The sequence below is a fragment of the Larus michahellis genome, chromosome 4, assembly GCF_964199755.1.
Source record: "Larus michahellis chromosome 4, bLarMic1.1, whole genome shotgun sequence".
NCBI lineage: Eukaryota > Metazoa > Chordata > Aves > Charadriiformes > Laridae > Larus > Larus michahellis.
Window position 1 is genome coordinate 47124283 of NC_133899.1, and position 26360 is coordinate 47150642.

Below are 26360 nucleotides of genomic sequence, written 5' to 3' on the forward strand. Positions count from 1 at the left end.
TATAAGTTAGGTCACAGTACAGTTAAATATAAAATGAAGATCTGAACAACTGAACTACAAACTATCTGAACAAACAGGAAGAACATTCTGAACTAACATTAAACAGTCAGCCTGCATCTCAAAAAGTGGTGTATCTAATTATATATGAGTTCTAACTACTCTTAGCTATTGGCTTTGCACTGTAATGTGTCTTTTATATTTTTTTCTTCTATTTCATACTCTTCTGGGAATGCAAAATGTCGAAGTATTTCAGTATTTCAAAGTCCGTACAAGATCTTTATATAAATTAAATTATAATAAATAAAAGACTAGCAGAAATATAAAAATAAATAGGGGAACAAAAAGGAAATATGACCACATTTTTAAAACTGTTCTATTTCTACAGTTTCTGTCAGGTTTCTGAAAGACCTCCACATGCAGACGTATAACACAGATATCTGCCTGACAGGAAGCCAAGATGTAATGTCAATATTTATCCTTATTTAATTTTATATAGCTGTTCATGAGTTTCCATACTGTAAACTAAGCTCAGGACTACCAAGATGGAAAGTATGAGCCTGAAGTTAGAGAAAAAATCATCAGCAGCCCACAAATCCAGTAATTCAAACCTGAGGTGAATCATAACATACATGGTCATTAACACCGTCTGATACTGAATATCAAAATAAGAGCCCACCAAACTTAAGAGGTATGGGAGAGCAGTACCAATAAATATATTTTATTAAGCAGGAAATGGGAAAATATCTAAATAATAATGATTAGTGTTATTATTAAATTATGCTATTATACAGTGAAGATCCTTTATCTAAGAATACTATGTTACATTTTTTTTACCAGAGGAAGACATTTATTTTAATTTACTAGTTATCCCCTGAGATTTACTGTGATTTCTTGCCTCACATTTGAGTGGATTTACCAGTAAAGAGTCCCTTGCATTTTCCAGTGGGTAAGCACATCAAAACATAGTCTATTGACAATTGGCTAATTTGCATTTTCTTCCCTACAATTTTAGATTAGTTCTTGTCTCCCTTCTAGGGGACACCAAGAATGGTTGACTACTTTCTTTTAGCATCACCTTCCAATACAATACAATAAGATATCTCTTCTGTCTCTTTGAAAGGGCTTACCCTGGATGTTAGGAGTGAAAAAGAATGGACTCCTCTATTCTCCCCAACAGCTCTTGGAATTATCTCTATAGCAATCTTTCAAGCTAATTTTCTTTTTAAATTTCACTACATGCAGTTAAGAGGGAAATCACCTCCCATTCATCAGAACCCAGCTACCATCCACAGAAATCCCAGTCACAGCACTGATACAGGTGCTAGGCATGGACTGAAAGTCGAAGGTCAGTAGAGGCAGCAGCATACAACAGTATAGTGGCAAAAGAAGAATGGAGATACCACAAAGTGGTAACCTTCAGTGATTCTTGAATGTAGGCTCGAAAGACACAGTTTTTAACTGTTGTGAAATAAAGCAGTGTGGACTTACGTAAACAGTGGAAAATCTTCCACGTATGAATGCAAAGGGTATCCTGATTCCATAGGAGACTGAAGATGAAAAGGCTACAAACAGCTATGAAATCTTCTCAAAATAATGAGAAACAAATAAGATACTGGTGGCAACTATCATTGAAGCTTTTTGTATTAAATGTAGGAGTTTTCTGTCACTCCTTATAAAACAATTTGTTATTTCAAACTCCTGTTTCAGGTACTAAGGAAATCAAACCACTATCAGGAAAAAGTTTTGTTGAATAAGAACAAAGTAACATTAAAAGCAAATGCTAAGTTGAAAGTAAAGTATCACCTACAGTAAGCTATTTCTCAGGTTTAATTTAATCCTGTAGCTCTATTATAAAACATCAATACAAAATATGCAGTATTATTTAGTGAAGAAAAAAAGTTCTGCTAAGTACTTGCTATTATAAATAATTAGGAATATACAATCCTTAATGCATCAGTTGAATGGAAAATAGTATTGTGAGAAAGGAAGTAAAATTAAAATTTATTTACTGCTAAATGCATAGCGCAGAAAATGTGGTTAGTGTCACAAATTCATTTAGACTCCATTAAAGAGAAGGCAGAATATTTACATAAAAATAAGGGTCTGCTTCAATGCCTTAATCAGGAAACCAAATTGTGCATACTACACATGAAGCTACAATTGATTGTAAGCATATAAAAATGTTTTGTTGTTAAATTAACAGGGAAGGTTCAGTTAAAAACCACTGCTTCAATGCAATGTGATGTAGCACATACAAAATGACTAAAGGAAACAGTAAAGAGAACACTAACCTAATTAAAATGATAATTAAAAAAAAGACGGAAGTGTAGCTCCAACATCATCAGGAGAAATAATGTGCATCCATGTCAAAGTTATTTTGCTATAGCAAAAAAGATTAATCAATGAAAAAATAAACATATGCTATCTTTGCTCATCTTGCCCCCGTAATGCCTTCTGGTTATTTTAAAGCTTTAAAAGGTACGTACTTACAGATTAGAAACTTGAATAGCCCAATACCATAATTTCAAATGAAAGGACACCTTCCATGACTTAAATTTAAGGTCCTTGTTAACTTGCTATTTCCAACATGCTTTCAATAACAAATTCAGCAATGGAGTGGAGATCTTCTCCTCGTGTATTTTTGCTTGTCATGCAGAATTATGGCCCCAGAATAGCATTATGCTTTTTCTTGGCAATTTACAGTTTCAAGTTATTTTAGATCCAGTTCAAAGCAAGCTAAGCAAGTCTACTTTTGGCTCAACCACCTACTGACCCAGATTCACTCTAAAAAGTGTACCTATGTATGTTGAAAATTAAAAAAAATGCTCACGAAGCAAAACTCATCACTATAGCTAATATACGCAGCATTATATTTAATGGCATCTACATTATCTACAATTCTTTTTTCACAGTATGAAACATGAAATTCACTCCACTGTTACGGGTTATCACAATGACTTATCACTAAATGTGAAACACTTAAAAAGCCTGTTACACTGTACATGCAACTTAGATTGAATCTTCACATTGTTAGTTTCTCTTAAAAGTAAAGTAAATTTAAATAAGTTAGTATTTTTAAGATTTCACTAACAAAAATTATCTTAGGAAAGCATGCTACTCTAAGTAATGTTAACCTGCTCTGCTCTAATAAAAATAAAATTTTAAAAAACCCCAAAACCAACCGACTTTCTGATTCTAGTTCCTATGTTACAATGATGCAGTAGCACAGCCTTTGACAAAGGATTAGAGCCTAAAGAAATAATTCTTTTAGGATATTAAAATAAAACTAAGGATAAAATGACAAAAACAACACTTAAATGACTCTGCAGCGCTTGATACAAGTATGCAAATGTTGCAAATACTATTCATGGGGTCTGCAATGCATCCTTTACAAAGGCTTATATATTATTTGATTAATGAAATACTGTCTTCATAATCTGAACTCGGTCATATAGATAAGATTTCTTCAGTCAAATCCTACGCCCTAATACTTCAGGTGACCATGTCATAGAAACCTTTTCATGTTACACCTAAAAAAAATGGATTTCCTTTCCCCATTATTGGAAGGCTGTTTAAAAACTCGTTCTTCCAATGCTTAAAAGCCTTCTTTAATTTCCAAACTAAGTTTATATTTTGTTAATTTATACTTTTGTTTTCTCACAGTAGTATAAACTCGGTTTAGAGAGCTCAGTTACTGCCCTATTCCGTACACAGTGCTGTATCTACAGAAAGCAGCCATATCGCTTGTCAGACTTATACGCTATTGCGAGTATGATGCACTAGTTTACAAGCACTTCAGTGCAAGAGGCTTACAAATTCTCCACATCCTGCACCAGCTCCCATTCCAGTTAAGTCTCTTCAGAACATCAGGAATCAGAATTGTATATAGGACACAACAAGATGGTCCCAGTGTACTGTATGAAACAAATACTTGCTTTTCTCTCTTGGACCTGCTTTCTGTGATATATCCTAGGACTGGATTTGTCTTTTTCATGGACACATTACTCTGGCAGTCAGCACCCATTTTGCAAGGACCTAATACCTGCAAATCTTTTTGCATCTATATGTCTTCAAATTGATAAGCTCCCATCTTATATATAGAAATTCTTATTTTTAGTCCTTTTAACTTATTGTACTTAATCCCATTCTATCAATCAAGTATCCCAAGTAAAAAATTCTTGCACATTTTTCTGACCCTCATCATAATGCTCCTCTACTTTGTGACCTAAATTTCATTATAATCTATAATCTATAGTGATATTGTCACTACTGAAAACATAAGTAACAGATGTAATCCACTGCACTAATGTGTCTCTCCTCCAGTCTAATACTCTTCCTTGCAGGACAAGTCACTGTCACTTCACCCCTTCAGATACTTCTTTTTCCAATGAATGATTCTGCTTTTCATTCACATTTTCTCTAGTTCATTATATAATTTTCTATGTGCCAAGCAAATGCTGAAAGGAAGTGCAGATACAGAGTTTCCCACAAACTGTTTCATTAGGAAATTTACTTTCCCTCATTGGAAGAATTAATAAGTAAACCTAGAATAGTCCAGATTAAACAATCTTTGGCAAACCTGTGTTGCATTTATCCCATTTTCCATTTTCATCCAGCTACTCTGTTGTCATTTCTTTCAAAATTTGTTCCCATTCTTTGCATACTACTGCGATCAAGCCAGGGCTCATAATTATTTCTAATTCTAGCATTCATCTATACTAATCACAAGAGACTTTATCCAATTTAGTTCCAAACTTTTTAGAATATTGACTGGAAACAATTTAGAAAGCATTTCATTCACCTATAACTTTTCAATTACCTCTATTAATATAAATAATATATCTTATTTTCTTCATTCAGAGAACAGAAACCCATCCACAGAACACGTTTTCATGTTTGTATTCTAAAAGTATCCAAAATTAAATTCCTTTAGTTTTCCATTCAAATTCACTGTTTCAGTTATATGATTTTATTTTTCTATCCATAAACACTATCCATCCCCTGCTTTCTCTGGAACAAGGACATAAATTTTGTAGTATTCCATATGTATACTTCATTATTGTGTAATTTACTTCTCTTTTCTTCTTAACTTCTGTTCACATCTGTCACAGGACATAAGGAAACATAATAACGAGACTTGCTTACTATTTATTCCTACAGCCACACCTTCATCTTTACTACTGTTTCTGTAAAAGCCTAATTTTATATCTGTATGGCTTGCTCTGAGCAATTTGGGTGACCTTCTCTTCATATACTTCCTTATAATTTTACATAAATAAATATGATCTGCTCATCTGACATAATCAGCAGATTATTCTAAAATTAAGCATTTTCCTAATGGAATTCACCATGTTTTTCAATATCATTGCAAGTAGAGATTTATTCAATACTGAAGCATTCAAATATTGTAATTGTGGATCTTCACCACAGAAAACTCCTTGACAGGAAGAGATGGTACTGAGAGACTTCCTTAACCATGTGAAAGCTACAGGCCCACTCATTTCATTTGGTTAGAAAACAAAATCATAACCAACAAGAACAAGCTTAGGAGAAACATGCAATGTGTTTTATCCTTCCTGAAATTTGGTTAGAGAGATTCTGCTACTGAATGTTAGAGCTTGATGACTTTTCAGACTTACATAGCTTACAAAGAAGGTAAATTACCAGTAGATTATCCTACTGTATCCAGCATTGGTGTGGCCTCACCTTGAGAACTTGTGCAGTTCTGGGCCCCACAATTTAAGAAGGATGTGAAGGTCCTCGAATGCATCCAGAGAGGGGCAACAAAGCTGGTGAAAGGACTGGAAGGAATGTCCTGTGAGGCTGTGGACTTTGGGCTTGTCTAGTTTGGAGAAAAGGAGGTTGAGGGGTGACCTTACTGATTTCTACAGCTCCCGGAGGAGAAGAAATGGAGAGGGAGGTGCTGAGCTCTTCTCCCTGTATTCAGTAATAGGATACATGGGAATGGTTAAAGGCTGTGTCAGGGGAGGTACAGACTGGACATTAGGAAGCATTTCTTTACTGAAAAGATGGTCAAACACTGGAACAGGCTTCCTAGAAAAGTGGTCAATGCCCCGAGCCTGTCAGTGTTGAAGAGGCATTTGGACAATGCCCTTAAAACCATGCTTTAACTTTTGGTCAGCCCTGAATTGGTCAGGCAGTTAGACTAGATGATCATCATAGATCCCTTCCAACTGAAATATTCTATTCCATTTCATTCCATTCCTTTCCATTCCATTCCATTCCATTTTATTTGTACAAACTGAAACACAAGATTCTGTTTAAGCCTAACAATATACTTTTTAGTGTGAGGGTGGTCAAACACTGGAACAGGCTGGGCAGGTTAGTGAAGCCTCCATCCTTGGAGAATGGACGCAGATCTGAGCAACCTGCTCCATTTGACCCTACTTTAAGCAGCAGAGTTGGACTAGGAGATCTCCAGAGATACTTTCCAAAGTCAGCTATTCTGTGATTCCATGAAATAACAGAACTCCACAGGAATTTAATTTAATCAGCATTTTTTACAGCTCTTTGTATGAAAAAAAAAATAATAATTTCTAAAGTGCACAACATGTAAATGTATAATGTATATGTTACGGTTTGAGAAACCCATAACAATTTATTGTCATTTAGACAATTATTCTGTCACCTGATGACCCCTCCCCACCCAGGAAGGGGAATTGCGCAAAGCAAGGAAACATGAAATATAACTAGGTTTAATAGGATAAGACTAAATAATTAACAATAATACTAAAGAACTAGTATTGATACTGATACCAATATTAAATATACAAGAATTATGCTCGGCCAGTTATATCAATAGGAAGCTGTGCTCTCCCAGCAGTGGACAGCAAATGTCAGACACTGCGAGTGCTACAGCTTCAGGAGGAAGGGAAGGGCTCAGGGGTCTGGCACCAGGCAAGAAGTTCTCTGGACTGCCGCCATCAAGGGATAGAGAGAACTACGCAGCAAACTTCCTAATTTATATTGAATGTGAATTTCATGGTATGAAATAATCCCGGTGGCCAGCTTAAGACAAGTGCCGAGGTCTCGCTGCTCCTCATCCCTGTACCTCGCAAGGCTTGAAAACACTGAGAACTTGAATCTCACGTAGCCTAAATAACTATAAAGTAAATATTTCCATGAATTCAGACACTAGAGTCTTCTAAAAGTGCGGTTTTCCCAAGCATTAGAAATTAGTCCTGTGTTGCTCAAACCAGGACAGTATATTATCTTTCACATAAATAGCAGTAAATATCATAACTTAAAAAACATATCTGAAGAACAGCTTACCCTCTCCATGACAGCAGGAAATAAACACAACTGCATCAAGGGCTTGGAGGTTAACAAATAATTCCACTAGTTCAGCAGCAAGTGAAATTAATAACTGTTTAAAAGAAAAAAGATCCCTTTAGTTTCCACAAACAAGTGTGTTTCACGTTCTGTAAGAACATCTTCCTTTTGATTTGCCCTTGTATCATAACATAGAGAAAGAAGCTAATTCTTCACCTTAAAATATTGCATTTTCTACTTCTTATTTAACTAATTGTGGATTTCCACAAAGATCAATCACATAACGAAAATATTTTTAGCTAACATCTTTCATTATACTTAGATTAGACACAATGTGATCTAGCAATCAAATAATTGAATCAAAGAATATTTTAGGGTATGTACTGATGTAGTGACTAACTTGTACAAGCCAGTCTCATCAGGCCCCAGTTTCCCTTGTTAATATTTGCCAACCTCAAAATTATGTTTGAGGTTGAATTCATTAATATTTACAGATACTATCAAATTTGCAGCTGAAAGATGCTATAAATCTTGAGCGCAAGATATAAATATGCATATTCAATTAAAGTAATCAGCCATTTAGCAGCTTTGTCAAAAAATTGTTTCCCCATTTCTAAGCATTACTCCCTGTTCAAAATACCAGTCAAAACTTTTGAAATTGAAAAGAAAAAACACCAAGGATAGAATATTTATTTTTAACCTTATTTTTTATAAAATGAATACAAGAGTATTCATATATATTCTTTCATGTATGTTACGGTTTATAAAAATTATAAACATATCAAGGAAACCTTGCAAAGAAAATTAGTTTTCTTTTAAACAAAATATTAAAAGATACTAGAATAATCCCTTAATGCAACTGAGGAAATCACAAATCCGGAGAAAACAAAATACAAATAAATTTAATAGCCCTTTAAAAGATATCCATAGCAGAAGAATAAAACTCCCAAAATTTCAAGAAAATTCCTGCTATCCTGCAAAAAACATAAGCTCTCTTCATAACTTCTTAACCTAAAACCATAATTCAGCTCTCATAACAAAATCATTCTTTGTTCATTTTAGTATTTATTAGAGACAATATACATATTGTGCCAAGTCTTGCCTTTTGTGAATTCTAGTAATACCTTTAGATGTATATAGCTTCACACCTTTTAGAAGTGTGCTCTGTTCCTTTTGACAGACAGTATTAGGGGGCAGGAAGCATTCTGTTTCCTGGTTCACAATCATTATAATGCTTAAGATGAATGGGTCAGTTAGGGCTTCCCAGAGAAAGTATTCCTTGGAGATATCCTGACCATGCTCAGGTCCTAGAGGTTCAAGAAATTGTACAGTATCGCAGTCAAGAAAATTGCAGTACAGGAGCTTGCAGCCCAAGCAAAGAAATTGCATCAAGGAGCAGGGTATAGGCTGCCTGACTTTACATGAGAGGAAAAAATTCCAACAGATCAGAGGGCACTGTGCAGTTCACAGCTTAAAGTCACTGAATTAACTGTAACGAAGGAGAAGCAACAGTATACTCACAATGAAAATGTGGGCAGGGAAAAAGTTGTTAAAAAAATAATTACTTTTATTCTGTCTTCCCTATCCACTGAGTTTGCAATCCTTAGAATGTGAATTATGCTGTTATTCTAATAAAACTTGTCACTTTTTTAATTAAAAAAAACATTTGGTCTCCTTTGAGAAGGAAATTATAAAGAGAAAGCCTAGGCAGAACCTCATCAAAATTATAGCCAATCCAGGGTCCTATGCCCCTGTAGTTATTAAATTTATTTCCATTTATAAAAAAAGAAAAACAAAACTCGGAGAAGAAAAAAGTTCAGTATTACTACTAATTCTACTTCAACAACATGGCTTTTGGTCAGAGATTAGGAAAAAAAACCACAAAAAACCCGCCCCAATTTAAGTAATTTTAATATCACAGACCAAACATTCTGAAAATTATGCTATATGAACACCTAGTGGTTCAGTTATCGCAATGGCAGTGGTTCAGAAAGATCCATACCAACAGCACTTGGTGGTTTTTTATGTTGAAGGTATACACAGAACACTGTCCTTGAAACAGTTTAACATGAGTTAAGAACTAATCAGAAGTAAGAACTTTTTTAAACTAGATAAAAGACTTACACCAACAATAAAAACAAATATTGTCCGAAAATATTAAGCACTCCTTTGGTTTAGATACAGTAATAAATACAAGTGCTTATAATTTTTGTAACATATTACATTTGAAGGCTTGAAAAAAGATATAGTAATTTCTAAATTCTTTTAGAATTGATGCAATTCTAAACAGAAGAGGGAATTGTACCTTGAAAGGAAAGGAGCTGCTTACTTGTCAAATAGATGCAAGATTCTCTGTCAAACACTTAAGACAAAAAGCAACTGGTGATTTTTCTTTTAGAAAGATAAAAGACTCAATTGCAGAAACAATATGCTCCACGGAAATTATATGTATGAACTTATTTTAATAAGCAATGGATAAAAAGGTCTTCAGTTTTACAGTCCCTTTTAACTATTAAGATAATACATTAACCAGAAGCACAGAAAAGCAAGAAGTTACCTTTGTCTTATCTGAACTAACCAAGCATCTTTGTAAGATAAAAATTATCTTAGCAAACGAACAGGACAATCATATAAGAAAGCAGGTTTATTTATTCTTGTTTACTTACTGTATTGACCCCATGCAACCCTAACCTAATATAGCCATAGTCAAGAATGAATAATAAAAGTTCAAACATCCAGTCTAACAACAAGGATGATCTTCCTCCAGAGTTAATAATCGGAGTTAATATGTTAATAATCTACTGATAGCTCCTGCTCATTCAAAAAGAAAACAGGAAGAGTGAGAATCTGTGGAAGCAATATAGTAAAAAGAGCAGACTACGGAATTTAGCAGGACGTAACGTTAAAAAAAGAAAGGATTTCTGACATTGAATTGCTTCTTACACTTGCAAACAAAAGCATAACAAAGGAGTTTAATCTAGATAAATTCAGCTCATGAGGAAGGGGAAAGGAGTTCCTAAATATGTATGTGTATAACAGCTAAAAGAATCAGCCATTGAAACAGATGATTTAATGAGGTAATGGATTCTCAGTCGCCCATTCCCTTTAAATGGAAGAACCAAAAATGCTTACAAAAAATACATAGTAGTTCAATGGAGTTGTTGAAAAGAATTGGGTTTTCTGCCTGCATTAGTCAGATGAGAGCTGATGAACAGAAATGCCCCATCCCTTTCTTAACAAAACTTAGAACTTATTATTTTTTTATTAGTGTACAGAACTTAATACTCCTAATTCTGTGAAACACTTCTGGAGATCAGTAAACCTCTAGAATAAAGAAGACCAATCTTTTCAGCCCATCAAGCTGCATACCAAAACCTTAACATGGTCAATAGCCACACAGTATAGCACGTATTCCAAAAAGATAAAGTGCTCAGAAATTTCCCTGAACAAGACTTGGAACATCCCGCTGAACTTCACTGCTGTTGGATGACTTCTTCTAGCAGCTGGGGATTTCTATTAACCAACAGGCCCTGTGCCAGCATGACCCCACTACTGGTCACATGATATGATTCTAAAATGTGAGTTGTAGTTAAACTGCATGTAAGCTACAGATTTGCCATCACTTCTCTACAAGAATGGACCCCAAGGAACCCTAGCATGGCCTAGTTCAAATGTACTTGAACGTGTCTACTGATCTTGATGATTTTTCAGACAATCTCATCCACAACAGCCAAACTTTTGATTTTCTTTCTCCAAAAGCCACAAAAAAGCGTGATTTTAAAAAGAAGCTAATGCCCTCCAAATTTTATCAGACATTTCTCTTAAATCAAGCTGAACTTCTCATTAGGAGGTTAAAGAAGAAAACAGCTAATTTTCTAACATTGCTTACAATACACAACAATAAGGTAACATCTTTCATACTGCACGTGGTTCCACAGCCAAGAACTTCACAAAGCAAGGAGATGTTTCCTCCCTACCCGCAAAATATTACTTTGTTCCATAGTTTTGCATTAGAATCCAAATTTATCAGAAGCAGACACATAAATGTTTTGCTTTCTCTTTCAGTGCTTTTCTGGGACCAAGGTACAGCTGCCTCATCTGCTTGGGGGAAGTGCAGCTTCTTATTGGTAGCATAATCTAGATACCTTGGGGAAGGAGCAGAATGGGACAAAAAAGATGGACAACCTTTATGGAAATTTGACCTCTCCATTCTTGTTGGTGCTGAAGCTCTCCACTAAACCTTCTCTTCCACCCACTTCCCCATGTCATTCCTTAATGGCTGCAAACATCAGAAGCAAGATCGGAGGTAAGATCTTTCTTCTTTTGGCTAGCATCAAAGCAACATGTAAAATCTAATAATCAAGAAACTTAACATCAGCCTGTTCACAACTCAGCTGGACATTTATAAATCAAGATGAAAAACAGGTAGAGAGCTGCTGAGTTTGTAATAGTTATGCAAAAATGCATGACGCTTGGCAGCCGTAAGAAAACTGGAGTGCTTTGAGTTTTGCAAACTCAAAGCGTAGTCAAGGCTATACAGTATTCAGAAGCTGGGGAAAAAAAGTCACAGAACAGAGCTAAAAGCCTTCTGTGTTACACATGGGAAGCTTGGAGACTGGATGATTTGACAACCCAGTAACAGAAATGCCAGAATACAATTTTGAGTGGGCCACATCAGGGAATGAATGTCTGAAGTTATCATTATCTAAATAATCAGCCTTGCTTTGTGTCACCATTTTCTAATTTAAATTGAACAGTGTTTTATGCAGTGCTTTTATTAGAACAAGAAAAAATGTATTAAACACTGTAAATACTAATATTGCCATATGATAAAGAAGTATTTGCCTTAAGTTTGATTCCACTGTGTCACAATATATGTATCTCAACCTGTAAAAATTCCCCCTTGTCACTCCAATTTTCTTTTGTACACTATTCTGTTTTCAGAGATAAAAAACATTTACTTTAGGACACTGAACTTTACACACTAAAAGCACAATAAGGACATCTGATCTATAATTAATGAGCTAATTCAAGTACGGTAAGCAACTTAATGTGTATTAGCATATAGGTTCATGCTGTCTAATTTACACTCATTTGCAGCTTTCATAGAGCTCCATGCCACCAAAACTTGATTGCTCCCTACTTCACCATCACCATGGCTGAAGTGCAAGACATTTATTCTTTTATTTGAAAGTGAAGGAACTGAAAAACTCAAAGTACTTTGCACAATAGTAAGGCTATGCATAAAACAAGACTGTGAAACTTGCAAGTGGAAAGCTCACATAAAGCTGCCAATGGCTTTTCCTTCTGAAATTGGTGTGACATATTATTAAGGGAAAATGATGGATGAGTTTAAAACTTACTGAGTTTAAAACACCTTTGAAAGTATTACCTTTTTGTTCAACCCCTTTTATATCAAGTATTAACATTACACTGTTAGTCAGAATTCCCATTTTTATTTGTAACATAACTATCACTAATTCATACATTTGCTGTCAAACCATGGTGAGTGTTAGAAACTGTCAGCCGTAACTAGTGAGCTATTTTCTTTAATATGCAAGATGGTCTGGGGGTTTTTTTTGTGTTTGTGTATATAATGTGTGTGAATATATAACTTTATCAACAGAAACAAAACAAAGTTGCTTGAATTTTTTTTAACAAAGAATATTTTATTTTATAAACAAAACATTCTAAAAATAAGACCAATTAAGTTTTCATACAAAGTCTGTAATTACTAAAAAATATGAATACTGTATTGTAAATAATTACTTAAAAGCTAAATTTGCATATTTTCTCACATGTACTTCTAGTGAAATCCCATTCAAGTATTTCAGATTGATAACAAGGAACATAATGTAGGGTTTGAAATATCCTTTTTAAAAAGCTCAAGCATTAGGAAAAACCTGTAGTCATGTGTTTTTCTTACTGTCTCCTAGGCAAGCTTACAATACCATCCACAAAGCAAGCCATTAAATTCATAGAATCACTGCACATAGACTCACTATTTGGGAGAAAAGCAGTATTTTCCTTTGTAGTGAACACTTTGTAATAACGATGTGATTATATCACGGCCAGCTGCTCCTGTGTTTAGTAGTCCCCCAGCAGTATCTCACCATTCCTTGAACTTGCAAGTTACATTTTTTCCATGTACTTGCTTTTATACCAGATATTATCTTCTTGATCCTACTTTCAGCGTAGGTTTTTTTAGCACTTGCTTTCAACTTCCTTTTTTTCTAAATAGTGCAGCCTAATTTTAGCAACCACACCAAGAAAAATTGAAAGATGCCCATTATTACCCACACTGGTATTCGAAAGAGCTCTCCATGGTTCTGAGCAGCCTCCTGCAGGAGTCACACGCTCCAGGAACCCTTAGTGTCTGGCTGAGGCCCAGCCGCAGATAATAAATCTAGTACCAGTCTGACGGATAATTGTTTCAGCAAAGTGAGTCTCAGGACAGAATAACCTAGAAAGGTAAAGGAGACTCCAGATGGCATTAGAGTTCAGCTCCACAGGAAGGAAGGAGGATAAAGGACCTACACGTCTACTCCTGAATTTATTCACAAAATGAAAAAGCAACAACGAATCAAGAAAACAATAAAATAAGCCTACTACACCCATTTGAAAATGACAGACTTACAATTAAAACAAATGGCAGCAGAAGCTAAGTGGAGGGCAGGGTCTTCTCCCTAATGCCCTAAATATTACATATACATGATTATCTACCCTGAGGTGTTCAGAAGTGAAGTACTGTTTTTTGAAGTTGCCTTTGCTAAAAACAGAAGATTTTAGACAAAAAAGTACACTGAACAGACCTTTAAAAACCTCAAGCAACTCCATCTCTGGGTTTATAGGTCAAGGGGCAATGAGAAGAAAGACAATTTTGAGACAGAAGTGGTCCCATAAATCTGATAGTAAATGATACCAACATCATTCTTACATGGAGATTAACTTAACATTTCATGTGTGTGTTTACTATTTAAACCACGGGCAGAATGCACTTTTCAAAAGAGAGTAATAAATAAAACTGTGCTCACAGTGTGTCACATGCTGCTGCTGGTATAATTCAGTCCTTCCGTATTCAAAGGACTTATTGCCCTCTGCTTTGCACCCCTAACTTAGATCCTGATTCTGCAACTGACATTCACAGAAGCATCCATACACACCCAAAGTATCAGCTGCAATCAATACACAAGAATTATCAGAAACAAAAAAAACAGAACCCCTGACTACCTACACTATTTCACACGTTTTCATTTGCCAAAACTGGTCTGAGTTATTCCTAATCTTTTCAGAATTGTATTCAGTCAACGATTTGTAGAACTATTCATTTTTCCTTTACGTGCATTTGTGTCAGTGATGTCAAATAAACTACTTACTAAACTCACCTATCAGGGGGGATAAAAACACAGAATACCAACACCGCATTCTTGGTGTAATAGTGCCTGGCCTATTTTCTAATCACGTTACAGAGAGTAAAAGACTGAGATTGCCAGAACATCAAAACCCACAGGCTTCATTTAAAATTTAAGTAACCATAAAGCCTTACATTTCGAGTCTGTCAGGGGGGAGGGGAAAATAGATTAAGATATTACAACTTGTTTTCAAAGTTCAAGGAACACTATAAGTTTAAGATTATAAGAATTCTTAATGTCTGCTATTCAAATATCCCAAAAGTACTTCTTTTTAAATTCAGAACAAAATGAAGAAGTGTTAAATTCCTTCATTAAACTATAACACCTTGATCAAATGAGAATGCTGTGCTTTTTTATTTTTACCTAGAGTGGCACTACTAAAATCACTTTTGTCATTGCTATCTTACCTTTCACTACCACAGTATCTGCTAAACACAAGTGCATGTTAAATCTTTTGCTATGGTCAGTGTAATGCTTTGGCAGTTTAAAATAGTTACAGAACTGGTGGCAAGATATTCTACTTCACACTATGATCATCAGTTTTCAGAAGCACAGTGATGATGGACATCAGTGTCCATACATCAGGAGGTCAAAAACCGATGTAAGTTTTCTTAAATAAAACCAAAAAGAAGCCACCTGAATGACAGCCAGATGAATTTTGTTATGTAGTTACTAAATACATTTCAAATCTATATTAAAGACAGCAACACTGAGGGAAAGAGAGTGAAGAGAAATGTAAGCAAGCAAGTAAGAAAAAATTCATGCAATATCATGACATTCTACCACTGTAGTAGCCCAGGGTAATTTTATTAGTTAATGATTTTCAGAAGCTTATTTTCAAATGCCAGGTAGTTGGCAGGGTATTTTTACTTTCCTTTGGAGAAAAGGGAGTGATGGGCATACAATTTATTATTGCAAACTGTCACTGGTTATTTCACAGAAATAAATATATACAAAAAAGTTCTTTAATTGACATATATGAAAACAGTACTCCGTACTTTTATATGGAATCATTTATAAATGGTCTAAATACTTATTAATAGATTTCATAAGATTTCTCCACGAAAACCTCTCTATGCAACAAAGGGTGGAAGAGAAATTATGTATACTGAGTTTATCTCACTGTGATTTGCATAGGTGGCTCCAGAGAGAAATAAAGGATTTCAGATCCAGTTCTCATTAACCCAAAGAAACTTAAGTTTGGGGATCTTTATTTATTCATTTTTTCAGTCATACATGAGAAGTTAAACTTTTCAAAACATACGCGTGATGGAATATCCATTTTAAATATACCAGTATACCTTGCTTTTTATGGCAAAGATAGTAGATGGAAGTCTAAAATAGCATTGGGTGATCAAAAATTCAACTCCAGTATTAAAAAACAAAAAAACAACCAACAAAACACTATCCTGATTTCCTTTTAATAGATCTGTTAACATTTTCAAAACTGCAAAAGGGATTCCTGATGCTAGCAAAAATCACGGTGTATTGCCAACCAGATCTACAAACAACAAGAATGTTTTCATTTGTTTCAGATTACGAAATAATAATAAGTTTTTAAAGAAACTCAGTTACGCATAAGTATAAAAACATTCCTGTGCTATCAAAAGCCAGAACAGGCTTTAAAAGATATTATTAGAATATTTGTATTACAATACACAAAGAAATTATATATGCAATAAACAGCAACAACTGCCAGACAAAAATCGTTCTTCACAGGTCTTTTTCTTAAGCAATGCATATTAAGGTCATAATCAAGAAAATAGGAACATTCAAGGCCATTGGTTTGAATTATACCTTTAGTACACTGAGTTGAATTTAACTCCATCTAAAAACTCACCCAAAAATCATAGTCTTCCTTGAGCTAGCAATGGACCTAAAGCAGTATTTTGACATTTGTTAAACATGAACCAAAACAAATTGAACTAAACTAAAAAATTTGCTGGTTGTTATTTAGGTACACATAAAACAATATCAGCCAAATACAGAACAAAGTCGGGGAGGATGGGGTGCAAAACCTTCTTTACTACCAAATTCAACTTTATATTTATGGAGTATAAAATACTTTTTTTAGTCTTTTCACGTAGTATTCAAAAAGGCTTCCACATACTGTACTGAGTAACACAAATAGCCATATCTTCATGAAATGTTACACGCAGAGGTTCATTTAGTGCCATTCAGATTAGCGTTTTTTATTCATCACTTGACCACAGGAAGACCTCCTCCCAAATCTCAATATGTACTCATTTCTAACTTTCTTTTAGAGAAGTGGAGAAAAAAAAATTACACTTAAAATGTAAACACTATGTCAAGATTATTTAGAACGAAACATAATGCTTAAGTTTCCTATACCAATTATATACAGAAAAACTCAAGAGATCCTGCTTTCCAGATAGTTTATTCTCATGATGAAATACACATGACCCAGCACAGTTCCTTGAGCAGACTAAGATGAATCCTTGCATTACACTCTTCCTATTATGAAAACTAACCACATACTACTGTTTTTCTATTCCTTTACAGAGTTAAAAATTCACAAAAAGACTGCTTCTCTTTTCCCAGCAGACTTTCATTTTTCTAAAAGTGATTGTTGAAGAGCCTTGCCAACAATAGGAAATTTAATAACAGTTTATTGATCAGATCACCACTAAATTGGCTCTTCTTCAACCTACCATACTTAAATACATATTCAATAACCCTTTTTTCACAGTTTCTCCAGATTCGCTTGGCACAGAAGTTATATTTATAGACGTTTTGCCTCAAAGACAAGCTTTGGAACTCTTTTAAAGTTTCTATTAAATATGCCACCTTCTATTTTTCTGGTACCTACACCAATTACACAACAAAGTCAGTTTTATATATACATATGAAAAGGATTTTGTCCTAGTATAGAACTATAGCCAACTAAGATAAAGTTATAGCCTATGAAAGAAGCACTCATCACCAGAGAGTAGGGTGGGCCATCATTTCACAGTTCTGTTGAGGAAGATTTCCCATGTACAACACAGGCTTTTGGAACAGTTTGGCACGAGCTTTTTTCCTTAAGCTTTTTTGTTTGCTTGCTTGTTAGTTGGTTTGGGGCATTTTATTGCTTTAAGTGTTATGCCTTCTCTTCTCTCCTGCCCTATTCTCTCAGACTTTCTCTGCTTGACAAAAAAGTGTATTATAGACCAAAACTGATGAATGTTAGGATATAAATAAAAAGGCATGAAACTCACTAAATAATTGCAATCACACACCATAAAAACTTTTTTCACGTATTCATAGTTCTGATGATTCTGGAAATGAAGATATTGTTAAAGATATTGTTAAAATGTTCAGGAGACCATTATCAATAATAAAATGAAGGCCGGGGAGAGGAATCTATTCTGACAACAAAGAAAAACATTAGGTTCCCCCAAACACTTTGCACAACAGCCAATTCTACCAAAATGATCCCAAAAGAATCCTCATATTCGGTATTAAAAAATAAAATAAAATTTTAGCAATTCCTTGGTTCTTAGCTTGTTATAAAATAACTTGTCTTCCCTGCTTGCTTAATTGTTCACTCCTTAATCTTGAATAACTAAATGACAGGTGGAGAAAGATTTAAAAAAAAAAAAACCCACAAACAAACAAACAAAAAAACCCCCCCACACACAACAGAAAAGCATAGAACTCTCTCCAGAATTTGACTGCATGAACTGGCCCAGAGTAAGAGGGGGGCAAAAACAGCAAAATTCTTTTTGCCTTGAGGAACCCTGAACAAGGAGTCACATTGAGCAATTTAGCTACTGAAGAAAGATAATCAATTCATAAACAGAACAATCATTAAAGAAACATTTGATTACTCATTGTAACAGATTGGAAATTAAACTGAAAACAAAAGAAGCTACAGCATTAAGCAGAGTAACAGAATAAATTCCATTTCAGAAAAAATACTGTAGGTGTGTACAAAAAAAAAAGGAAAAAAAACCACACTAAAAACATCCTTTCCTGTGTGCGTACAGGCACACACATGTTTTTACGGTCACTAAAGAAATGGCACAGATTAAGATCCTGCTGAAATACAAAACACTAATAGAAGTAGCTGGAAATGACTTAGTGAGCATCTACAGGGAAGGAGCATAAATACATGGAAGTACCAAATTGCAACAAACTTCTGAATATCAAATTATATGTTAGTTAATTCTTTTGATGCTTCTTTACAGTTTGTTTTGAGTCTCAGTACATACGGAGTTGGAGAAAATCAATAGGTTTTAGGAAATCAGAACCTACTGATTATATTTGACATGGAGCAGGAAAAGATCTCATGCTGTCTGCCATCAACTCCTTCTCCAGATTATATGTTTACAACCATTACTAAATTATGAAAAAGTCAATGCAGAAACATAAATTAAATGCAGGCAATAAGCAATCCTTCAACATAAGGCAAATGGGGAAAACCCTCAAGTACTGCCAACTTTGACAGATATGCAGAGTTCGAGCCTGAAAGATCATCGCTCCAAAAGGCATGTAGAAGAAATAAAAGCAGTTAGGGGTGTACAGCATATGTTATTAAGATACTCTCTGAAGCCATTACAATACATGAACTGAATTCCACTAATTTTCTGAAAAAAGCTTGAGTTTTCCTTTTTCTTGACCTTGCTTTGTTCTATGATCCCTACTCTAGTGAGACATCAAAATAATAATCCACTGTAACACAGCTTCAGGTTCATCATACAAATCATTTCACATCTTAACACATTTTAAGAATTATCTGCTACTTAAAAGTAACAATTACGAATTGAAAAGCAGAGATCCCAGGCATGTGTAAATTAGTCTTCTGGAATATCCCAGGAAAAGCAGGAAACAGCGTTATAAAACAGTAACAAAACATTGAGATCAGCAGACTTAAACCAACTAGATGATTTCTTTGAATGGAACCAGCAGGAAAAAAAAATCAGGGTAAAAATCTTTAATCTGGATGTTAATTTAAATTAGAAATGGCTTAGTAGCAGCAAAAAATTTTGAGCAAAATAATTTAAGAACCTATTCTAATAGTATTACACTAAAAAAAAGCTTTATTTCAGAAGGCATCAGTTGTCATACTGCTGCCAATAGTGACACCTTACAGCATACATACACAAGCTTGTTTTTGCAAACATTCTGGCTCCTGTTCACAAAAATATTGTAACCACAGAAAGGTCCACGATACAGTTGACATTCCAGAGCCTTCTTTATAACTGCCTAAGACATGATTAATAGATTGTTTTATAATGGTCTGTGGGATGCTAATCACAGCATTCAGGACATTATGAAAATTCAGAATCCACTTCCCACAACTCCATTCATTGCTTTTTCGCGTGCACTTTTTAGAATACCTGTGGCTCACTGCACTAGTTTTCATTCTGCCACAGTCCAGAAGAAAAAAGAATTCTTCTCTGATGAGTGTTATGCACATTTAACAATAGCATATACAATTTTTTCATATTTGTTTGACTTCTACTACTATCAAATCATGCTGAAATAAAGATGAGAAGGAAAGGAATGAAGGAGAAAGGATGCATGATACAAATGGTGCATAAAAATCACCAATCACTGCAAGATTCATTGACCAGCTGCACAGTGCTGAGTGGTACTTTTGGGCCTGTGAAAAAAAGCACCGAGTTATAAGCTGTTACAGCTATAGGACAATCAGCAATCTCCTCACACCCTTCAGATAGAGAAGATCACGTTCATGGCAATATGACTACCACTTAACACCACTGACAACAAAATCAAAGTCATTTGACAATGGGGCAAAATGGAATGATTGCCCTCTGGAAGTTTTCAATCCCAGACTACTATCAGTCACCAGATCATCTATTTGAAGGGAAATATAAAGTAAATAGCTATCATCACATAAAGAGCCACTGAAAACATGACCTCCTGCATAGCACTGCAACTGTTACATACAGGAAAAAGAACATTTTAAGACAATGGAATTTCTGAAATGGGATCAACCAAGAGGAAAGAGACATACAGCGCTTCTGTCTTTCTAAGCCAATCTTAAGCACAGAAGGGAAAGCAGTACTTTTCTACTATCAATATTAACACGGTTGGGCAGGAAGGTGCAAAAAATCTTTTAAAAATAGGACTTTGTGAAAACATCAGATTTTTCCTGGAAAGGCACATATTCAGTGGCAGAATTGCAATGCCAATATTCATTCTGAAGGATCTTACCTTTAGCCTGACAAGTGAAATTCTACAGGGTGTCTAAAGAGGAGAAAGGAGTGATACAACTACTGCATAAGATGCAACATGACCCTTGAATATGCACTTGATTTGCTGAAAAGCAGCTGGTAATACCTCAAGACAAGGATGGATTTCATAGAATTTAATATTCCTGTTACACATTGTACTTTACACAGTATTTGTGACAAAAATGTTACCAGTAATATGCTGACTTTGGTAATGGTATGTTGAAAACCTGTTGGCAGAGGGGAGTATGGTATTGAGAACTGAACTGGGATTCCTGCGTAGTACTCTGTAACATGTTTGTTCCCTGAGCAATAAAATAAAGTCTCAGTTCCACCTGCAAAGCCAGCGGCAATTCTTCTTCCCTTTTTTCCATCTAATGTGTATGTTCTACTGAACAGTCTTGCTGCACTGCCTCTAATACATCATGCCTCCCATCTCTGCTTGCCAAGTAGCCTTTTTACCACCAGAGAAGCTCAGAAAATCATTTCCTAATCTATGTCTTCCCTTCTCCTAAAGTCAGTCTTTCATGTATCTGATACCTCAACCAAAGTACAATTACATTTTTACTATGAGAATCTCTCCAAATTGGAACAGCTTGTTTCAGGAGAGGTTTGTCACCACCCTCAAGAGAAGTGTATACCATTCATCACACCTTACAAATACCAAGAGGCTGCAGGATGAACTGTTGGAGTAGCTGAACATACAAATGTAGAAACATTTGGCACTAAAAATGGCCAGAATTTTAAAGGCAGTGGTGATTATGGCTGCTGTATGATATTGAAGGCAATCATAGCAAGCATTGCAGTCAGCACTGGGGAGACCACACCTCAAATATTGTTCAGTTTTGGGCCCCTCACTACAAGAAAGAGATTGAGGTGCTGAAGCACATTCAAAGAGCAATGAAGCTGGTGAAGGGTCTAGAGAACAAGTCTTGTGAGGAGCGGCTGAGGGAACTGGGATTGTTTAGCCTAGAGAAAAGACGGCTGAAGGGAGACCTTGTCACTCTCTACAACTACCTGAAAGGAGGTTGTTGTGAGGTGAGGGTCAGCCTCTTCTCCCAAGTAACAAGTGACAGGACAAGAAGAAATGGCCTCAAGTTGCACCAGGGGAAGTTTAGATTGGATAGTAAGAAAAATTTCTTCACCTAAAGGGTTATTAAGCATTGGAACAGACTGCCCAGGGAAGTGGTTGAGTCACGATCCCTGGACGTATTTAAAAGACATGTAGACATGGTGCTTAGGGATGTGGTTTAGTGGTAGTTTTGGCAGTGTAAGGCTAATGGTTGGACTCAATAATCTTAAGGGTCTTTTCCAACTTAAATGATTCTATGATTGTATGGCACGGAAAAGGCATCTGCTCAAAACTTTTCTGAAACAGCACAAGAAGAAAAAACAAAAAAATCATAATAAAAAAACACTAAGAAATGCCTTTTGTACCACTCACATTTGGAGAATGGTACAAGTCTATTGGAGAATGGATTGAGAGCAGCCCTGCCAAGAAGGACTTGGGGGTACCGGTGGACAAGAAGCTCAACATGAGCCAGCAATATGTACTTGCTGCCCAGAAAGCCAACCGTATCCTGGGCTGCATCAAAAGAAGCGTGGCCAGCAGGTCGAGGGAGGTGATTCTGCCCCTCTACTCCACTCTTATGAGACCCCACCTGGAATACTGCGTCCAGCTTTGGAGTCCTCAGTACAGATGTAGCAGGTCCAGAGGAGGGCCACGAAGATGATCAGAGAGCTGGAGCACATCTCCTATGAAGACAGACTGAGAGAGTTGGGGTTGTTCAGCCTGGAGAAGAGAAGGCTCCAGGGAGACCTTATAACAGCCTTCCAGTACCTGAAGGGGGCCTACAGGAGAGGTGGGAGATGGGGAGGGACTCTTTGTGAGGGAATGTAGCGATAGGACAAGGCGTAACGGTTTTAAACTGCAAGAGAGGAGATTCAGATTAGATATTAGGAAGAAATTCTTTATTGTGAGGGTGGTGAGACACTGGAACAAGTTGCCCAGGGAAGCTGTGGATGGCCCATCCCTGGAAGTGTTCAAGACCAGGCTGGATGGGGCTTTGAGCAACCCGGTCTAGCGGAAGGTGTCCCTGACCATGGCAGGGGCATTGGAACTAGATGATCTTTAAGGTCCCTTCCAACCAAAACCATTCTATGATTCTATGATCCTATTTCCTGTTTACCTCCCAAATCTGGCTTAAAAATCAGTTTGTTTGGCCAACTAATTACTATCTTTCTTTAAAAGAGGATTTCGGATCTCCCATGTATTTATTTTTATTGCCTTGGTTGTGACATATTTTTGTTTGCAATTAATCAATTAGGTAATACATAACCATAAATCCTACCTGGTTGCCAGAACACAATAGCTTATTTAATTTCATGGGCTTTTCATGGCCAACTAAGTTTTTAAGATGCTTTGAGAGCTAGTTCTTCTGTTTCCTTTTCTTATCATGTTCTCAGAGCTACAGCCAGAAGATGTTGCTAGGAAGGGGAGGGAGAATGTCGAGTTTCCACAACAACATAAAAACAATAAATACAAGCTACGTCCCTGAACTCACTTCACCCATTCATCAGGCCTCATGCTGGTATCCAAAGTCTCCCTGCTTTTTCTAAGACTCTGTATCCTCTGGTACATCCCCCTTTCAGTGAATTTATTTTCTCAGATGTTACTATGGTACCCTCTTCTGAGCCTTGAAAGAAATCCACTTTCTGGTAATAATGTTCCTAATGTATTCCAAACAGGGATCACATGAAAGTGCATCAGAAAGTCAAAGGCGTGGACAGCAGCACCAGCACTTTAGTTATTCTCCTTTCTTCTTCTGGTAGAAGCCACCTTATCACCCAACTTTTCATCCTTTTCTTGATTCTCTTCTTGTATAATTATGATATACACAGAGGTATTCCTGCAAGTACTAAGCAGATGGGGTTGCACTTTTTTTCTGCCCAGGGGAAGGACTAGAGGCAACAGACACAATTTGGAACACAGTAAATTCCAGCTCAATAAAAAAAAAAAAGAAAAAAAATCCAAAACCTACAAGGATTATCAAACACTGGAGAAGCTCTCAGATAATGGAGAATCTCCATTTTTGAAGATATACAAAACCAGACTTGACCAAGCTGCTCTAACTGGAGCTGCTATTGAGGGGCTGAACTAAATGGAAATTCCTTGCAACGAGCATGATTCTACAATTCACATGTGCTGAAAAGATCTATGCAGTTCACACTACACAGACTGCAACAGAAAAAGTTACCCAAAATACATTGGTTAATTTTAAAGACAACAGCCTCATTACAATCACAGTAACCATTAGGCAATTGAAATTGTAGCCAATTGCCAACAAACCACACTGTGAGGAACACCAATGAAAGATTATTTCACAAGACAGGGAACATGGCATCTATAGAGTGAAACAATGCTAGCAGGAGACACTTTTAATTTATAAAAAAAATCTTGTTTAAATACTAGATTTGGATTTATCAGCAAAAGCTGAATTTTGAAATCGAGACATGCAAAGCTACCATAACTAAGTGTTATTACTACAAGCAAAATGTTGAATTGTGGGCTTTGCTACAAATCTACCTATTTGCTACAAATTCTTCCTATTCCAATAAAGTGGTTTAAAAATCATGGCCATATCATAAGGAGGTTTTTAACAAAGTGCCTATTTAAGTTCAGCTGCTTACAAGCCTATTTTTATACACTATGAATGAAAGCTAATTGCAATAGTCACAATACTTTCTGAAATTTTTGTTGAACCAAGTATTGATAGGGTTAATTTAGGAAGCCTTCTGGGGGAGGGGGGGATTTTGTTTATACAAATTGTATTAATACTATCTTCATCATAATCTGACATCCCACAAATTGATCACTGAAATCCAATTATCATTGAACCTTTTTTCTACTTTTTGCATCAGAATCACACATTTTGTCCAAGGTAATGCATACCTTTAACTAAAGGCATCCATGTGGTTCAGACAGCTCAAATGAGAGACAGTGAATGATTTCCAGATAAATTGCTCGACTAGTTAGTTACCAAACATGTCTGTTTTCAGCTTTTACCAGAGCCCTTTCATATAGGAATAACGTGCAAATCTTCAAAACTTCCCAAGTAACACCTCAATAGAATAGGCTTCGTAAACCTTTAAAATGAGATACACTTTCCCAGAACCTGAATGATTCTTATAGCTCTTTTCTAACCCCCTTCCTAAGATTATTTCTGAAGACTAGACCTCCAACCTAGCCATAATATACCCACCATAGTCCATTAATACTGTATACAGCAGTAGTATCACCTCCCCTACATCCCTCCTACTGGTTGTTTTATTCAAAAAAACCTGTCTCTAACCTGTCAGTGCAGTCTACGATACTAGTCTCTAGACTGCATCTAGATCATGCATCTGTCTCAATCCAAATACAAGTTATTCAACTAAGTTCAACTTGCCAAGCAATTCAAGTTAGTGATCTCTATCATTAAAATTGCTGTATCTTTAAAACTACAACTTTTAGAGATTTATTAGGAGCAATATATTCTTCCCAAAAGCCAGCAAAGACAATGACCAAGAACCCCCTGCCATGCAGCCTTAAGGGAACCTTCCTTAGGGTTTAAAAGCTCCCTGTTTGCTGACAGTTTTTTTCGATTCATTAACTAATTTTAGTAGAGTTAACATGAGTTACAACAAATATCTTTAGGAAAAATCAATCTGATTAAAAGACAGTATCATTAGGCTCAAGTGACTCACCCTATAATTAACCTATTTTTTCTGACTGGGTTTTTTTCTACATACTGTCAAGGTATCTAATTTTTCTCATTACATGGGTTATTTCAACATTTGTTTAAATGCAAAAGAGTTCACCAAAAAAAAAATCCCACGACTGAAGTGCAAAAACAATTAAATGAAGATTTTCCTATGCTAACAGGTTCTGACAATTTCTGAAGTATTTATTAGCCACCATTTAACATAATCCAAACATAGACACAATAAAGGAGTACTGACTTATCAGTGTAGTACAATTACATCATTAAAAAAAAAAGCAGCAAAGCCGAAACAACTTCAGAATATTTCTACTTTGTAGACATAGCCTTGTCATTTATCCACACTCTGTTCTTCTCTCCATGACAACTACGATTTCTTCTAATAAATAACAGAAAGTAAGCAAGACTACCACCCCCGGTCTATCATTTTATCTAAAATGATAATATTAGATAAAAATTCACAACTCACAGATACTTTCATCAGAACTGGCTATACCAGCTCTCTGTATTTCATATGAAAAAAAAACCATAACATAACCCCTTAAATATTTAACTGCAGGAACTTGTGAAGGAGGAAACATATTGCAAACAAACTTGTCTGGCTATTTCCTCTGATCTTGTCTCCTTTTCAGGCACTATAAAAATATTACTAACTTATAGCCAAATAGTATCTACCAGATTACCATCTCTAATTC

At 35.7% G+C, this 26360-nt stretch overlaps 1 protein-coding gene across 2 annotated transcripts in view; it reads right to left on the reverse strand.

Annotated features, from left to right (window-relative positions):
• The window catches only part of FUT8 (fucosyltransferase 8), a 121144-nt gene that overhangs the window by 65603 nt on the left and 29181 nt on the right, over positions 1-26360 (reverse strand). Inside the window, exon 3 of one of the 2 annotated variants that reach the window (XM_074584340.1) lies at positions 7294-7387. The exons of the other annotated variant lie outside the window; for it this stretch is intronic. The gene's annotated coding sequence lies outside the window, so the exon portion shown is untranslated. The remainder of the gene's footprint in view (positions 1-7293; positions 7388-26360) is intronic. 2 annotated transcript variants of the gene reach the window in all.